The 7,500-nt window shown below is 45.7% G+C and overlaps 1 protein-coding gene across 1 annotated transcript in view; it reads left to right on the top strand.

Annotated features, from left to right (window-relative positions):
• The window catches only part of nhsb (Nance-Horan syndrome b (congenital cataracts and dental anomalies)), a 19,991-nt gene that overhangs the window by 1,650 nt on the left and 10,841 nt on the right, over positions 1-7,500 (top strand). The window lies entirely within an intron of this gene.

The following is a 7,500-nucleotide window of genomic DNA, read 5'->3' as shown; positions in this document are numbered from 1 at the left end:
CACGCACGCACAAACACACACACGCACAAACGGACACACGCACATACACACACGCCCGGATTCACTCACACACACACGCATGCACGCACACACACACGCACACTCTGGTTCTCCGGTTGTCTGCGCCAGCATCTGATTCCCCCGCCAGCGTCATAGATGTGTCTACTGCATTACATGAAGTCCTCAGATGGCCCGCCTGGCTCTGTGACCTCTGACCTCGGCTGGCCGGGGATCAGGCAGAGGCCTGGCCGCCCCAGACGACAGGCAGGGGTGTGGAGGAGGAGCTGGGGACACTGTGACGCCCTCCTCGTGCTGTGGAACGCTGACACACATGTAGCTCCTCCAGACTGTGTTTACTGTGATGATACTCGGTAGTCTCTAGGGTCAACCAGCCCCAGGACCCCGCACACAACCACCACCATCATAACACCACCATAACGACCTCCACCGCCACCATAACAACAACGACCACTATAACTACCCCCACCACCACCAGAACTACCAGCACCACCACAACCACCACGACAACAAGCACTATAACCACCGTAACTACAACCACCATAATAACTATCACCATAAATACCACCACCACCAGTACTACAACCACAACCACCACCATAACAACAAGCACTTTAACTACCACCCTAACTACAACCGCAAGTATATCTAGCATCATGACTACAACCACCAGTATAACTACCACCATAACTACAACCGCTATAACTACCACCACCACCAGAAATACAATTTCCATCACCGCCATAACTACAATTAACACTATAACCACAGACACCACCAGAACTACCATCATCCCCACCACCAGAACTAACATCAACACCATCAGCATCTCCACCACAGTAACGAGAGAGAGAGAGAGAGAGAGAGAGAGAGAGAGAGAGAGAGAGAGAGAGAGAGAGAGAGAGAGAGAGAGAGAGACAGAGAGAGAGAGAGAGAGAGAGAGAGAGAGAGAGAGAGAGAGAGGGAGAGAGAGAGAGAGAGAGAGAGAGAGAGAGAGAGAGAGAGAGAGAGAGAGAGAGACAGAGAGAGAGAGAGAGAGAGAGAGAGAGAGAGAGAGAGAGAGAGAAGTAGAGAGAGATGAGAGAGAGAGAGAGAGAGAGAGAGAGAGAGAGAGAGAGAGAGAGAGAGAGAGAGAGAGAGAGAGAGGAGAGAGAGAGAGAGAGAGAGAGAGAGAGAGAGAGAGAGAGAGAGAGAGAGAGAGAGAGAGGGGAAGGGGGAGGGGTAGAGATGAAGAGAGTTAATTAATAGTTGATCATTAGTAGTAAGTGTCACAACAGATATTTTTAAAGAGTGTGCAGTACAATTGGATTGTCGGGGAACCAACCTGATGTCCATTCATTCTCTTTCTGATATCCCATCATTCACTCCATGGTTGACAAACTGCCACAAATGAAAATCAAATAACTGTTGATTGAATTGATTGTAAACCAATAACAGCTGATTTCAGTGATTTTAATAAATAACGGATTGATTTCAGTGGTTCCACAGCTGTGGTGACAGAATGAAATCACATCTCCTAAGGATCCCATCGATTTAAAGCAGTGAGATAACACAGTGTTGTCCCTTTATCAGCAACATGTTTACCATACACTTTACTTAACAGTGGCAACAGACTTAACATTGGCCGGAACATGACATGAACTCTGGACATTCATGTCCTTGAAGGGACAATGATTCCAAATTGGAAATAAAACTAAAACATGAGCAGAATTCTATCAAATTCTATCACATATAAACTGTCAATACATTGCATTGTAGGGGCTGCATACAACATTTAATTATTCATATAACAAATATATGAAACTTACAAACAATAGGTAAAACTTGAATTTAGCTATTGCTATCATGGTCCACGGAGGAACCCAAACACAGAGACGAGGTTAGACCCGAGGCAGGTGAAGAGAACTTTACCAAGAGTTGACTAGATATAAAGTTACACAAGACGACAAACACACAGAGCGCTGGGTGGCTTTGGTCCAAAAATAAAATCCCAGTACAAACCGACAACAAAGGATACAAAACCGGGGAACGTAAATGAAAACGTGAACGGGATCAGTAATCAGCGATCTAACAAACAACCAAACACAGATGGAGAAGTGTAGAAGATTGAGACAGTTGCATTCTCAATGACTGGAATTATAAAATGTGGTTCTTGCGTGGACAAATTTGAAAATATCTCATTCTTAATCAGCCTCTTGAAAAGGCGGTCTAATTGACAACAAACTCTTCTCGCAGCTGTACGCAATACTGTCTGATTCACTCCCATTCAAACCCCATTGTCTCTGAAAAGGCTGGGATGGAGAAACAAGACATTTACAAAAACACACACGCACGCACACGCACATGCAAACGCACGCACACACGCACGCACACATGCACACACGTACACAGAGTGAACTGTGATGTGAAGGTTTAGCTTGGAAACACCTAAATGTTCTTATGTTGACCTGAATGTGGTTTCACTCCTTCTGCCATCTACCTGTTGTATCTTCTTGTGTCTCTCCTTGGTTATGTTAAAGAGCTCTGTGGTCACTAGTTGTTTCAACTTAAGCTCTGCAATTATTTTACTCAAGACCATGAAAAATGCCTTGCTTCCCTACACCTGTCCAACGTAATTTTATATAGATAAATAGCGATAGATAGATACATAGATGAGTGTATCTTATATGTTGTAGAATGATGAAAACATCCAGTCCTAATGGTTTTACAGGAGGCAGAGGGCAGCTTTTAATAAAATAGTCATGTTTCTCTTTTATCAATGATTTGATTTGATTTACAGAAGCACGATAGAAAATAATCCAAAAGTCTTAAATTATGAAGAGAAAAAGAGTCTGTTGGCAGTGTGTTGGTGAAATCTCTGGCACCCAGTGTGTCCCCGCGAGTTTGTGTCCAGACTCAATAGCATGTGGCTACACTCAAAGATGTTCCGTGGTTTAAGATACAACTTAATAATTGGACTACTAATTATCCCACTCCAGCGAAAAAACCCTACAAAACTTACACCATTAGGCTAGCATACCTTATATCTGCTTTACCTAGATATTTAGGGCTAGCATGTGCTTATATTCACCAAGAGCATCTTCATTTCTCATAGTGTGGGAGAAAATGAGCAGCTATTATACAGTGACGCTACTGCAGGGTTGCCGGTTCAATGCCGAAACTGCTTGGTTCAATTCCGACTGGCTCCTTGTCACATGGATGTGTATTGTATCTGGTTGGCACTGTCCTCAGTGTGTGAATGTGAGGTTGTAGGTGTGCAAAGGCCGGGTGCAAAGTTGGACGTGAGCCTAAATGTAAACGCCTTTGCTTTGCTTGGCTGTATGGTCCATTCCAGTAAAATAAAAGGCCAGTCATTCTAATACGAGTTTTGGATCATCTGTGTTGTGGAGAGGCATTGTTGTCCAGTAAAACTCACGCACCCAACAGGTTAAAGTCACCAGCTTTTTTGTCATCAGAAGGTATCGCTGCAATGTCACAATAGTGTACACGCCTTTTCCTGAAGCATGTTTGTTATCTAACAGGGATCGTTAAGACTGCTCACCCCCCCCAACCACAGGAACCAATACCAACACTAGTAATACATCTCTCCTTCTGTGATTCGCCGAAATAAGTGGCGGTTGACGTCGAGTGACATCACTGGATGGCAATCAGAAACCACAACTGCATTCAGTATTTCACTAGAGATGGGGGGAGGTGGAGGAGAGCCAAAAAACAGGACAGGAGAGAGGAGGAAAAGGAGGAAAAGACAAGGAGAGAGAGGAATGGAGAGAGAGGAGAAAAGAGGAGAGGAGAGGAGAGGAGAGGAGGGAGAGGAGAGAGGGGAGAGGAGAGGAGAGAGTACGAAAGGCAGAGAGAGGGGAGGAGAGGAGCGTAGAGAGAGAGTGCCTATGGCATTAGAGGACAGCTTTGCGTACTTAGTCTGCATAGTAACAAAGAGCGATGCCTACTATAGCCTTTTTAGCTGAGCTAACAATAAACCCGCCTTGGTAGTAGAAGACTGTTATCCACTCTCGGACCGTCTGTCTGGCCCTGGGTCTGTCGGTCTGTCTCCCTGTTTCAATTGCACACCGTGATTGTGTTGATGTGATGTTTTGCTTCCCTTGGACTGTGTCCGTCTCTCTCTCTCTCTCTCTCTCTCTCTCTCTCTCTCTCTCTCTCTCTCTCTCTCTCTCTCTCTCTCTCTCTCTCTCTCTAATGTGCCATTATATCTTAATCTCTCTCTATCTCTCCCGCTCCCGTTCTCAATGTCTCTCACCCCTATCACCAACCCCCCCTTATCTTCTCTCTGTCTCTTCCTGCCATCGCCAGTCTTTCTCTCTCTCTCTCTCTCTCTGTCTCCCTCTTCTCTCTGCGTCTCTCTCTCTATCTCTTCACCATCATCTCTTCGTCTCTCTCTCGCTCCCGCTCTCCTCGTCTCTCTCCCTTCCCCGGTGTTCACTGCCTCTCACCATCTCTCGCTTTCTTTCTCTCTGTCTCTCTCCCCCTTCCCCAGCCTCTCTCTCCCTCTCTCCCTCTCTCTCTCTCCACCCCTTCCCTAGCTGCCCTACTTTCTCCTTCATCGCGGGCGCAGAGATGCCGCCTCGCCTCCTGACAGCATATTTAATGTTTAATGCACTTTGATTTTACACCCAGACACTGGCAGGCCGGAGAGGCGAGGACGGGGGGGGGGGGGGGGGGGAGAGAGCAGAGAGCAGTAGAGGATACGGGATGGAGGAGGGGGGGAGGGAGGAGAGGACAAGAGAGGAGAGGACAAGAGAGTAGGAGGGAGCGGAGGAGAGGGGAAAGTCAAAGAGGGAAGAGGAGCAGGGATAGAAAACAAGAGGAGGAAAGAAATGAGAGATGGAAATGGGAATATGTTGGATCAGTTAAGAGGAAGATAGGAGTAAACACAATATTAGGCTAATTGCAGCCAGCAACTAAGGAAAACCGTTAGGAAATGATGAAGAAATAAGCTTGGTCGGTGTGATAGCTTTAGGATTAGGCATCATACAACACAGGAAGAAGGACCAGCAAGCTAGTTCCTTTGCTCTGTGAGCTTCGCTCCCTTGAAACAACGGGCTTTGGACTTTAGTGTCAAATACACACATGAACTGGATCAATGTTTAGCTTCCAATTTATTATCAGACACTTGCATTTGTACATATTTTCTGTACCTGTACACTCGGATGCATGAAGACAGACACAAATATGGGAAAGGCACAACTTTCACGACCCATTCAGAGTCCTGCGTAAATTGGCTATTGGATATTCTGCTTCACGGCGGCCTGTCTGTCTTTGTGCATTCCTGTCCACCTTGTGACAAAGGAAGCACCTCACCTGTTCAACACCTGGCTGCATGCATTGTGTGTTTTTTTGTGTATGTGTGTGTGTGTGTGTGTGTGTGTGTGTGTGTGTGTGTGTGTGTGTGTGTGTGTGTGTGTGTGTGTGTGTGTGTGTGTGTGTGTGTGTGTGTGTGTGCGTGTGTGTGTGTATGTGTGTGTGTGTGTGTGTGTGTGTGTGTGTGTGTGTTTGTGTTTGTGTATGTGTGTGTGTGTGTGTGTGGGGATGCGTGCAATTGAATATGTTTGTGAGTGTGTGTTTGTGTGTATTTGTGTATCTGTGTATGTATGTGCGTGTTTGTGTGTGTGCGTGTGCGTCTGTCAGTTTGTCTGTCTGTGCATGTTTTTGTGTTTCTGTGTGTGTGTGTGTGTGTGTTTGTGTTCGTGTGTGTGTGTGTGTGTGTGTGTGTGTGATTGTGTGTGTGTGTGATTGTGTGTGTGTGTATGGGTGTGCACCTTTGAATATGTGTGTGCGTGTGTGTGTGTTTGTGCAAGTGTGTCTGTGTGTGCATGTTTTTGCGTGCGAGTGCGTGCATTTGAATTTTTTGCAGCGGTGAACCATACTGTCACCTCTTGAGTCTACACCCCCCCCACCCCGTCGTCAGACCACCAGGGACCCTCCACACTGACCTAGAAACACAACACACTCTGAAGGCATGTCACGGGACAGACACACACAGCAACACCACATCAGGAAACAACAGGAACCAACAGAACAGGAAACAACATCAAAACAGGAAACAACAACAGGAAACACATGACAGGAAACAACATCAAGACAGGAAACAACATAACAACAGGAAACGCATGACAGGAAACAACATCAAGACAGGAAACAACATAACAACAGGAAACGCATGACAGGAAACAACATCAAAACAGGAAACAACATAACAACAGGAAACACATGACAGGAAACAACATCAAAACAGAAAACAACATGGCAACAGGAAACAACATCATACACAACATACATCTTAAACACATCGCGATAGGACCTCAAACACAACATCACAGAACTTGGATCATATCATCAAACAACAACATGATTCACATCCTACGACAAGATTAAACACACCATGATACCATGATCAAACAAAACATGAAGCAACACTAAACACGGCATTGATCACAACATGAAGAACACCATGATACAACAGCAAACCTGTCGAATTGACTATCATGTGACTACCTGGCCACATTCCACACCTGTACAGCAACCTTACAACCCCACCCATCTAATCACTCACACCCACTGAACATGACACATAAACACATAGCATAACAACAGCTCAGATGAGTGATACCCCTGTCCACTGCATCTGGAGGTGACCTCAAAGGAAGACCCATGGCAGATGAAATGCAATACACCTGATAGTTAGTTGGACGCCTCATTTCTGGAGCTGCATGGTCACTCTGGGCCTCTAATATTGTTATTTATATAACAAGTGTCTTCATCGCTAGTCTCCATTTTTCATTCCATTCACTACATCAAGAAACATTGCAGTAAATCTCAAGCGGGTAACACAGTGTCAAATACTGTGAATTTTAGCCAATGTAGTGCTAAGAGGACCACCCTCCCATCTTGCTTTAACCTCCCTATTCCGCACAACAGCCATTCATCTGTCACTCTCTGTCTCTGTATCTGTCTCTGTCTCTAGCTCTCTGTCTCTGTATCTGTCTCTGTCTCTAGCTCTCTGTCTCTGTATCTGTCTCTGTCTCTAGCTCTCTGTCTCTGTATCTGTCTCTGTCTCTAGCTCTCTGTCTCTGTATCTGTCTCTGTCTCTAGCTCTCTGTCTCTGTATCTGTCTCTGTCTCTAGCTCTCTGTCTCTGTATCTGTCTCTGTCTCTACCTCTCTGTCTCTGTATCTGTCTCTGTCTCTAACTCTCTGTCTCTGTATCGGTCTCTGTCTCTAGCTCTCTGTCTCTGTATCTGTCTCTGTCTCTAGCTCTCTGTCTCTGTATCTGTCTGTCTCTAGCTCTCTGTCTCTGTATCTGTATCTGTCTCTAGCGCTCTGTCTCTGTATCTGTCTCTGTCTCTAGCTCTCTGTCTCTGTATCTGTCTCTGTCTCTAGCTCTCTGTCTCTGTATCTGTCTCTGTCTCTAGCTCTCTGTCTCTGTATCTGTCTCTGTCTCTAGCTCTCTGTCTCTGTATCTGTCTCTG

Source organism: Gadus chalcogrammus, chromosome 14, assembly GCF_026213295.1.
Source record: "Gadus chalcogrammus isolate NIFS_2021 chromosome 14, NIFS_Gcha_1.0, whole genome shotgun sequence".
NCBI lineage: Eukaryota > Metazoa > Chordata > Actinopteri > Gadiformes > Gadidae > Gadus > Gadus chalcogrammus.
Note: the sequence above shows the minus strand (reverse complement) of the source record. Positions and strands in the feature narration are given on the sequence as shown.